Consider the following 11735-nt stretch of genomic DNA (forward strand, 5'->3'; position numbering starts at 1 on the left):
AGAACCCCTGGGATACACTATGGCTGGCACTCTTGCAAGTGGTGAATTGGTGTCAGCCTATTAGACTGCCTAATAAAGAGATTTTTCACAAGATATTTCTGGGTGGATATTTAGGCTAAGAGAATTTGACCCTTCCTCACCTTCTCCATCACACACCAAAAAAGTAACTTGGACTCTACTCACCATAGGCATCTCTGACACCAAGGTTAGATATATGTATATTTAAAACTTCATGTACATATTCCTATTGAGAGAACCCAAATAGCAGCATGTCAGTTGAACACATTCTTTACAGCCAGAATTACCTGTCGAGTATAGTTTGGAAGAGCTCAGCAGATGGTATTCCAGATGAGAGATGTCAGCACAGCCTCCAGCCCACATGGGCCGTGAAGGCAGTAATGGGTTTTGAACTTCTCTCTATCTCTAGTGAATGACAGCTCTTTGAAAAGGTAGTTATTTTATTGGCTCTTTCAATGAGATGTGTGTCTCTGCCCCATGTGGATGTTCAGATATTAGATCTGAATCTGAATAGATGTCAGATCACTGGGATTTGACACAATGACAGTAGATGATGCTAAAAGAAGTAGATGCTTGGTCTGATTCTATTATACCTTAACTTCCCTACTCCTACTTTTTTTTTTTGAAGACAAAGGGTCCAGATCTTACAGGTGATTCAGCTATTTACAAGTGTGAGTTAAAACTAAGTGGAATCTCTGAGGCTCCCAAATCTGAGACGTATTTTGGTGGGCAAGGAAATAAAAAATGAGAAATAGTGGCATATTATCTTTCAAATTTATTTTTAGGGAGAGAATTTTTAATTAAATGAAAAATAGAGATGATCAAAAGAAGATAAATGAGACAATTTTGATAATAGAAAGTTAAAGTGCTTTGCATAAACAAAATCAATAAAACCAGGGTAAAAAGGAAAACTGTCCATTAGGAAAGAATATTTGTATCAAATATCTTGGATATGTCTGATAATCAAAATACACAGGAAACAGAAATAAACATATAAAATCAAGAGCCATTCCCCAATAGTTAACTAGTCAAAGGATATGAATGATTTTCAGAAGAAGAAATGTTAATGATCAAAAACCTAATGAAAGAATTCTTTATATCACTAATAATAAAAGAAATAGAAATTAAAATCAAAGAAATAAAAATAAACAAGTCTGTTTTACCTCACAAACATTAAATTAGGACATTTAAGAAAAGATGAAAATGGTAAATTTTGTAGTGAATGTGGGAAGACAGGTATACTAATGCACTATTGGTGGGACAGTAAATTGGTCCATTTGTTTTTGGAAATGATTTGGAGCTATACTAGAAAAATTACTAAGCTTCACCTAACCTTAGACTCAACAATATTACACACCTAAGGGTGTCAAAGACAGAAAAACACATCAATGCAAAAATATTTGTAGCACCACTTTTTAAAACTAGTAACAATAAAACTAAAAATAAAGGGAATATCCACCCATTGAGGAATGGCTGAATGAATTGTGGCATGTAAATACAATTGTATAGTACTATGGCATAAGAAGCAACAAATATGAAGAATTCAGAGAAACTTGGGGGAAGACTTACCTGAAATAGGGCAGCTAGGTGGCACAGTGAATAGAGTGCTGGCCCTGGAGTCAGACAGACTAGAGTTCAAATCTGGCCTCACCTGGGCAAGTCACTTACTCCTGTTTGCCTCAGTTTTCTCACCTATAAAATGAGCAGGAGAAGAAAACGGCAAACTACTGCAATATCTTTGCCAAGAAAACCCCACGGAGTCATGAAGAGACAGATATGAATGAAAAATGACTCAACAAGAAAAAAGTGAATTAAGCAGGATCAAGAAAGCAATATACACAATAACTACAGTAATGTAAAAAAACAAAACAAAACACTGAAAGACATTAGAATTCAGATCAATGTCATGATGCAGTTTGACTCCAGAAGACTGGAAATACACCTCCCTCCTCAAATCAGAGAGGTGATGGATAACAGGTGTGGTATGAGACATGCTATCAGACGTGGTCAACGTATCTGTTTATTTTACTAAACTGTACTTCTTTGTAGCAAGTGAGTAATCTATTTGGGGTGGTGGTATTTGTGACAGCATTGTGGAGAAATGTAGCAATAAAACATTTAAAAAATAGTTTCTTGGCTAATAGCTTTAATAAGAGAGATAAATTATCTCTTTTAAACCATTGAAGCATAGAAGCATGATATATTAGAAAGGACACTTACTGTTTTAGTCTATATAGATATTATCTACACAGTATAATACTGTACTTCTGTTTGCTATGGATTATGCAATAGAGAGCCATGTTACTGCGCATGCAAATGTGGCCAGCTGGAACAGATGCCAAGGCTAGCCATGAGCTGGCAATGAGTAAGGTTAGAAGTGATTCTGAAACAGTTACTAGAGAAAAGGTGAAGGTTAGAATGGGGAAAGGGGGGGAAGGAGGGAGGAGGAGAGGGAGAGGGAGACAGAGAGAGTCAGAGACAGATAAAGAGACACAGAGATATGGACAGAGACAAAGACAGAGAAAAAACAGAAAGAGGCAGACAAACAGAAAGACAGAGACAGAGTCAGAGAGTGAAAAAAAGGAGAGAGAGAGAGAGAGAGCAAGAGAGAGAGAGAGAGAAAGAGAGAGAACTGGAGACAGAAAAACCCCAAATATCCAGGAGTCATAGAAGAGGTGAAACAACATGAGTGCTGATCTGACTAAGGCCCAGGATAGGTGCTGGAGTGATGAAGTGATAAGAGGTAAGGGGAGAGATAGAATACAGAAAATATTGGAAGTGAAATGAAAGGCAGAGAGCACAAGAATATGAGGGGTACATGAAAGGGGATATGGAGGGAATAGGAATTAAGAAGCAAAGGAGCTTGAAAAGGAATGGAAAATAGGTGAGAATCAGATGGGTCAAGAGTTACCAAATAATTGGAGGCACAGGGAAGCAGAGTAGTTGAAAGCCAATATAGGAGTGGTGTGGGCTGTAGAATACCTGTAACTGTAAAGGATCTTATAGATGTTCTAGTCCAATGCCCTCATTTAACAGGCGAGGAAACTGAGGCCCACAGAGGGACAGTGACTTGCTCAAGGTCACATGACTATGATGTGTCAGAGCCAGGTCTTCTGATTTTAAACCCAATGATCTTACCAGTTTACCACATTATCTCTCAGATAGAGGACAGAATATAGAGAGATACCGTAGGTGACACATAGTGAAGAGAGGAAGAGAAAAATGAAAAAGGGAATGTGCTGACATGGCAAGAAGACAGAAAACAAATGGGGTGGGGGGAAGAAGGCCAATGATCAGTGAAGGGAGAGGTAGAGGAAGAAGTATGACAAAGAGAGAGGTTGGGGATCAGGGAAAGGAAGGCTCACTAGTCAAGAAACATTTAGTAAGCTCTTACTTCAGTAACAGGTTGGCTAATGGTACATGACAACAGCATCAGCAAATGTTCATTAAGCACCTAGCAAGGAGATAAAGATCCGGAAATCAAATTCTCTGCTATCATTGGGCATAGACTGTACTGGAGGGAATCTGTCAACCTCTCTCTCTTTTCTGTACCACCCATCTCTCTACAACTTGTCCTCACTACCTCTTACCTCATTGGTATATAATACAAGGTGATGATGGTGATTGATGGGGGCATAGGAGATACACAGAAAGTGCTTTATAAGCATCTGAAGAGGGAAAAACACCAATAGCTGGAATAATAAGAGAAGGCTTCATTGGAAAGGGGCACCTGAAGTGAGTCAAAGGATAAGAAGAAGGGTAGAAATAATGGCCCAACAGTCTGAGTAAATGCGCAATAACAGGAGATAGCATGTTGAGTTCAGGGAATAGCTAGTAGTCCAGTTTGGCTGGACTTTCTTTCACCACAAAGGTTTTGTGGTTTACCACTCACTTTGTAATTGTTATAACCACGGCATTAAAGGGTGCTCTTTTGGCCTGCGTCAGCCATCAATTCAACAAACATTTACAAAGCACATACAGTGAGTTCTGTTGGGTCTTAGGGACACAAAAATGAACTAAGACACGGTTCCTACCCTCGTGTACCTTAAGATCTAGTCCAAGGAGGGAGAGGAGGTTGAGGCAAATATATGAATAACTATAATGCAAGTTATATGTATAATTTGTAGCCTGAAACCATAGCTCTAGACTCTCACAGACTGGGTTCAATCTTGCAGATTTCTCATATAATCAAGTGGTTAGGGCACTTGTCTTTTTCCATTGCTCTAAGGGTCCTTTTCAGATGTGGACCCACACAAGAACACACAGAGTTTAGTACTGTGGGAGCCCAGCCATCACCAAGAGGTCATCCTCCTCTCTCCCTCTCTCCCTCCTTCCCTCTCTCTCTCTCTCCCTGTCTCTGTCTGTCTGTCTCTGTCTTTCTCTCCTCTCACAAAATGCCCCAAGGAAAATTAATTTAAGCTTGGGTTTGGCTCATGTCTAGGACATCCCCAAAATGGATGTTCATTGTGAATCTGAGTATAGCTATTTACTTTCTGTACACTAAAGATATGCCTACACAAGAGAATTACAAGTTCACATTGACACAGACTTAAACAAATAGCAATAATAACTTTTTATTACTATTAGATTCTCCTGGGAGGTTGAACCCTAATATATGGCATTTGAGGGAACTGCTGAACCAGCATTTCACATTTACCTTGCTTCTACACTGTTCATACAAATTCTTCTAGGTCTAAGTCTTTTGGCAGTTGAGGACAGGAGTCAGGCTGAACCTTCTGCTGACAGTCACCTTGTCTGATTCGGCAATTCCTCTTGCTGCATATTAGCTCTGACTGCTCCAGAGATCCAGAGTAGCTAGATCTTATGAACACATAAAGTCGTGTGCAAGGCTGGAAATATCCATCCCAAAATTGCTGCTCAGTTACTTATACTCAGGAAAGCAACACAAAGCAGAAAAAGTCAGGCAGTGGTCCAAAGATCCACTAACTATATACACTATATACATAATATGATATTCCATAAAGTGAGTCCAAACAGAATAGTATGAAAAATTCAAAAATTAATCAATCACTTATTATTAATGGGATTAGGAAAGGCTTCATAGTACCCTAGCTGGACAATGAAGAATAGGAAGAAGATTAACATGTGACTGGGGGGAAGATAAGCAGTTGGAGGGAAGAAAGGAGGGAAGGAGAAAGAGGAGGAAGGAAAGGAGAAAAAGAAGGAGGAAGGGAGGGAGGCAGTATGCACAAAGGTACAGAGGTGAAAAATAGCAAGATGAAATCAGGAAGCAATGAGGAGTCCTGTTTGGTTGGAAGGTAGAGTTTGTGAGAGGAAGTAGTATGTGATAAGTATAGAAAGATAAATTGGAACCAGATTGGCCAGGGCCTTGAATATCAGGGCTAAGGAGCTTTTTTTTTTCCTTTTCAGGTCACGATAAGGATTCACTGAACATTTTTGAGTAGAAGAATGACATGGCCAGATCTGTGAATTACTCTGACAGAAGTATGAAGGATGGATTGGAGAAAGAGGAGACCAGTAAAGAGGCCATTAAAATGATCCAGATGAGAGGTAATGAAGGCTGGACCTAGGGCAGCAGCAGTGAGAGAGGGAAATATTTATTAAATACCAACAAGAGTTAGTGTATCCCTCCAGAATGCTTAATTTACACACAGGGAACTGTTTGTTCACTGGGATTTATAGATGTTTTGAGATCTGTTAGTTAAATGTGCTATATTAAGAAAAGATATTATTGTTGTCATGCAGTTGTTATGCAACTTGGAAGGATAGCTCATATAGGTGGTCTGTCAGTACATAATCTTGAACAGACACTGTGCAGCGACAATGAGCTGGGCCAAGAGTTGAATAGAAAGAGGATTGGCTAGACTACCTTTGGGACACTATGTAATGCTTTTAATGATCCCAAGTTTCTCCCTAAAACAAAGGTTTATCTTTTTTTAAAAAAACAAACAACATTCTTCCAGTAATGCTGTGTGGTTTTGAGTTATGAGGTAACACAATCTCTGAAGAATTAAAGTTGCAGGTTCCCAAACAGAAATGGAAAAATTCATTGCAAATGGAAGTAGAGAGCAATACATTTGCAAGCAAGAATTGCCCAAGAGAAACAGATATAGATGTTATCAGAGACAGGCAAAACTGGAAAGGAAAGATGGCATAGCTACTTGCAAAGGATATCTATTGATAGCCCACATATTCCATTAGTTTCTACACAATGTCAAAAGCTGTAGAGGAAAGCCCCCAGCATCCTGGGTCAAAAGGAGAATTTATAGAAAGATATAGGTAAGAACATACAGGATGAAATGGAATTAATGAGTTTCATTCTACATCATTGGAGTACCCACATTAATGAGATCACTAATCTTTCTTTTTAAAAATTATTTTTGTTATGTTTTTATTCTAGTGAGTAGACTGCCAAAGATGAAGTCTCTGTCTTCTTTGCCACCCCACTGACTTATTTTCTAACAGGGATTAGGGGAATAAATCAGATTAATTCACTATGATTTAGTTTCTATAAAAACAAGAATAAAGCCTACCTCATGGGTGATAAATTTACTTTTACATTCATTGCTGGAGAGGAGCTCTTAGAATATGATAACATTGTGTTGAAATGCTTTGTCACATGTGTAAGAATGAACTTATTTGTTGCCCTTATCAGGAGCTGTAGATGAATCACTCAATTTGTATGAGGGGTTTTACAATATCCAGTATATTGGAAGATGAACCAATTGCTGTCTACTGTGTCCATTGCTCTAACCAACTCAAATTGATATGCTGCTTATAACAAAAGAAATTGCCATCTGTCACTTTGCTTCTATGAAGTACTGTTGGAGGCAGCTTGCCAATTTCAGGCAGAACTTTAGAACTAATGGTTTCTTGAGGCCATATGTACACAGTGTAATAATAGCAGGTTCTAGGCAGACCTTGTCTACTAGTTTCTGGAAGTGTTTTCCATCCATGAGATGAGCAGATGCCCCAGACTCTATTAAGAATTCTGTTTTCTTCACAAATCTGTACAGTAATATGGAGTCCTCCTATACTATTGATGTGATTTGTATATTGAAAATATGTCCCTTGTTATCCTCCTTCTCCTGAGGATTCCAGTCTCTGTTACATAGTGAATGGCCCTTCTTTGTTAGAGGGGAGTACCAGATGCCTCTTTGGGAAATTTGGCAGGTTGAAACTTTTGGTGAGTTTTTTGCTCATTTGATGACTTCCCAATTTATGTAAAAAAGATGAAATACTTCCTTTCATACACTGGGCACAGATCACATAGACGGAATCACATAGTCTGGGTACAGAAACTATCATCTCTCCTTATGCAAAGACTAGTGGCATTCCTTTCCCTAGGTGCAACACTGTGTCTCAGCATTCTGACTCGGTTTTCACTGGCATTGTTTTCACTGTTGCTATAGTTCATAGTGTAGTTATCCATTAGACCGTTTCTATGTTTTGTTTTAGTTTTTTTGTCCAGACCTGTGATTTTTTTGATACAGATTTTGCTGATATTGGTCTCCAAACTTTTTTGATTATGCATGTCTATCAGTAAAAAAAAAATACTCCCCAATAGAAATATATTTACTTATTTATAATTTGTATCCATGTACCACTGAACTAATAATTAGGTACATTATAAAGCTTACACAAAATTGAAATTAAGAAGGATGAATTAAAGATATGATAAGGTATTGAAGATAATTTATGAGTAGTAAAAAAGCCCTTTTTGATCTTACTAAAATATTGCTTTTAACGTTGACATTTCTGGTGAAAGTAATGTGACTGAATAGGTTTCATTTAAAAAAAATCTTGCCTTAATACTTTGTGACGTAGCAACTTTAAGGTTCAGTTCTAAGTTCAATTTACTTCCCAATTCGACTGCCATAATTCACAAAGATACCCAGATGAAGTGGAAGAAGTGAATCATTAACTGCATTTACTAAATCACAACATTCACTTTTCAATCCTACCCACCAATTGTTTTGTTGTTGAATTTCAGCTGGTAGATGACTGCCTTCCCTTATTCAATCAGTTGTTCTTGAAAACTAATTGGAAGCTATTGCATTTTTATATTTTTTAACACATGGGTTCAGAACCCACTGAAACTCTTGTTCTGGAAACTTGTTGAACCATTTAGACAATTCTGTTTCCAAGTTTTTAAGTGTGTATATTGAGAGTTTTTTTATAGGCTTCCCACTAGCATCATTCTTTACTACCCAAAGAAGAGGGAGTAAGTATACAGGAGGAGAAGTTGGTCAATAATTCCAGGTGCTACAGAGAGGTAAAGAAAGATGAGGAATGAGAAAAGGCCATCAGACATGGCAATTAAGAGATTAATTAGGAACTTTGGAGAGAACATTATCAGTTAAGTGAAGAGTCAAGGATAATGAGGAAACTGAGAGCTTGAGAGATTAGAAATATTGTGACACCCTTAAGGGAAATAAGAAAATTCAGAAGACGGATTGGTTTGGGGGACAAAGATAATTTAATGAGATTTACTGCAAAGATACCAACATATCCATGCCTTTTCATTCTTTGTATTTACTCTTTCCCACTGAAAAACTGGAAGGAAACGTCTTACCAGCCATTGCATCAAGATATGTTGAGGGATGCCTATGGCAGCTGCAAGGTGATCTGGGGAGCAGGGTGTGGATGGCCTAGAGGAATGGAGTAGGGAATTTTATTTAGACAGCTGTTTCTGGTGCCTAAGTCTTGATTAAGTTATTATTGTCCTCAGAGGCCCATGCTCAGCACAGCCACAGGAAGCTGGTAGTGGGAGGGGGTAGAATGGGGGAATGTTGAGTTATGATGGTAGAGAGTCAGTGGTGTGCTAATAATTGCTTAACAACCAGCTCCACAAGGAAACATATATGCAGGACACACTTTTTAAGTTTAATCTTCATTATTAACATTTTCTCTATCACTTTCCTAAGTCTAGATGATCAACCAAATTATAAATCAAGCCTTGATATGTAGCATTTTCCAATTTCTGAGGTAAATGCTCACAAAGAAAATTCAACAATGGCTAATCACTGAGGAGGGAAGGTATAGTTGTGTTGGAGACAAATGCACAAATGACTATTTCTCAGAGGGTAGGATGTGACCCATCTTTCCACCCTCCAACTGGTTGATAGAATTAGGCCTGCGCCCTAATTTTGGAAAGCAATAATTTAGAAAAGGAAGTGATGATCACAAAGAGCCAAGATAGCTTCAAGAATAAACCATGCCCATTCAGTTCCAAAGGACAACTCATGAATGATATTTCCTAGGCAGCCTGATTTTAAAATCTAGCCTTCTATCCAGAGAAGGGAGATGTCCTGAGCAGCACCAATCTTGGAAGTTGTCTGTTGGAAGAATTAAAGTTTAAGAGTCCAAAGACCTGGTTCTCTAGACAGAGTAAGAGAGTTGCCATATCCAATGGCCCTTTCCACTCTTCATCCTTCTTGATTTCTCTGTAGCATGACACTGCTCTCTCTTGGTTTTCCTTTGAGAGCAGGGATTGCTTTTTGCTTCTTTTTGTATCCCAGTGCTTAGTACAATACCTGGCAAGTAGCAGGCATTTAATAAATGTTTATTGAAGGAATACATGAATGGTCTGGACATTCCGTCTTTGATCCTTGCTGAATCATCTTCTTCAAGTCCCTAATTGTGGATATAGACCATTGCTTTGTCCTGAGCCCCTTCTCTTTTCTCCATCTCTACACATATGAATCCTAGATCTATATATTCAGCCCTAGCATCTCTCCTGAGCTCCTGTCTCACATCACCATGGTGATTTCCATGGGTGACCATGGATGATTTCCCACTGGATATTCAAAGCAGACCTATTACCTTTTCTCCCCAAACCCACACAACCTCCTCACTTTATCAAGGACACTATGATTCTTCTAGTTACTTGTTTGCAATACTGGAGTCATTTTGATCTCTTTATTTTCTCATACCTTCCTTACTCAATCAGTTGTAAAATCTTGCCTTTATTCCCTTTACAACATCTCTCACATCTGTCCCCTTCTCTCCACTCATATTTGACATCACTGTAGTTCAGGCTTTCATAACCTCTCACCTGGACTACTACCAAAAGCACCTTTTGCTTCAGCTCCTTTTGCTAATCTAGCCTCCTCTTAGCTTCCAAAGTATGCCACTCACCTGTTCAAACAGTTGCAATGGCTGCGTATTACAGCCTCTAGGATAAAATACCGAGTCCTCAGATTGTTATTAAAAGCTCTTCATAATCCGGCTTTAACTTACCTTTCTTCTTCATTTTTTTTTTTTAGGGTCTGGCCAGGACACGAGGCCTCAGTTTATCCCAGGTTTAAAACAGACAAACTTAAATCATTTAAATCACATCACAAAAGACAGCTATTTCAGCTAAAAATGTCACTTGGAAATAGGGGCCACATGGAAATGGGTCAGACCACAATGGAAAGAGGAGGGAGGAGTTGTCAATCCTATACGCCACACGTTTTCAGAGGCGCCAGCTCCCGCACACATGTGCTTAATAATACCAAACGGTCTATTTGTTCACAGTATTAAAGGGCATCTAGAGTTAGCTAGGAGGGATTGGAAATCGCTTGTCGAATGGGCACAGAAAGGCTGGGTCCGAAGATGGCCTGTCACTCAGGAGGGTGGAGCTGCTGGGCCTTCCTGCTGACCACTGTCTTGTAAAAGGTGCTGAGGGGAAGGGATGGCATTAGTCATCTGCTGTCATTCCTTTCACAGGGTCTTTTTCTCTCATCTCATCCAGATGTTTCTTGGTCTCATCTTCCATCCTTAGCTCGATCCACTTATCAAGCCAACAAAACAGCTGCCGGCGAAAGTTTGTGAACAGACGCTTCTCTTGCTTCTGTATAAAGTTTTCAACTTTGTTCTAAAGGCCCCACCACTTGAACTTAACGGTTACCAGTTTGTAGGCGCACATGTACGGCAAGACTTGCCAATTCTTTCTTCCAATTGGGACCCAGGGGTCCCCGCCCTGTCTTGATCTATTTAAATTTTGCTGGATCTTCTTCTTGCTTGTAATCCTTGCTAAGCACCTGGCTCCGATCTGCAATATCTATAAAAACAGTCTCCACGTGTTTCCATACATCTGGCTCCAGTTTGTGCACATTCTCCAGCGTTCCAAGGTCAGGTTTGTGCCAGGTTTCAATTTTAATCAGGAAGTCATCTTTCATATATTCATTTGTAATAACTGTTCTACAGTAGGGGTAGGCATTCCACGCTTTTTCATGCATGTTCAGAACTCCCTCGGGGGCCAGCATTCGAACAAATGTCGGCACTTTGCTCTGTAAGTAGTAGATCTTGTGGGTATACTGCCCTCTCTCTCCATCCTTCTCATAGGGCTCATTCACCAGGACCTCCACACCTTCACCACCACCAGTTTCATTCTTACTGGCCTCTGCCAGTACTCATCCTGGTACTCATCCACAGACACAGGCAAGACAACTCGGTACTCCTTGATCAGCACCATGTCTGGGCCCGGCGTCCGTGCGGCTGGCCCGCTTCGCGGCGGCCGCTCTCGCCTCCGCCCGCCACGCTCGTCGTCGTCGTCGTCCTTCTCTCGCCCCTGGCCGCCTGTCCAGCCTCGGCTGCCGCCCCTTTCTTCTTCATTTTTAAAGAGTTTTAATAATTCTCTTTTTCAGTATTGCAGTTGTTTCCCACAAACTTTTCTAACAGAAATCACTCCTGTAATAATATCTAGCACTTACATAGTACTTTAAGGTTTGCAAAGTGCTTTACGAATA

General features: G+C 39.6%; 1 pseudogene; it reads right to left on the bottom strand.

Moving 5' to 3' along the window:
• Window positions 1–10468: 10468 nt before the first annotated feature.
• On the bottom strand, window positions 10469–11521 carry LOC110211562 (phosphatidylinositol transfer protein alpha isoform pseudogene; annotated as a pseudogene).
• Between the last annotated feature and the right edge of the window lie 214 nt (window positions 11522–11735).

The sequence above is a fragment of the Phascolarctos cinereus genome, unplaced genomic scaffold, assembly GCF_003287225.1.
Source record: "Phascolarctos cinereus isolate Bilbo 61053 unplaced genomic scaffold, phaCin_HiC Scaffold_726;HRSCAF=1367, whole genome shotgun sequence".
Classification (NCBI taxonomy): Eukaryota; Metazoa; Chordata; class Mammalia; order Diprotodontia; family Phascolarctidae; genus Phascolarctos; species Phascolarctos cinereus.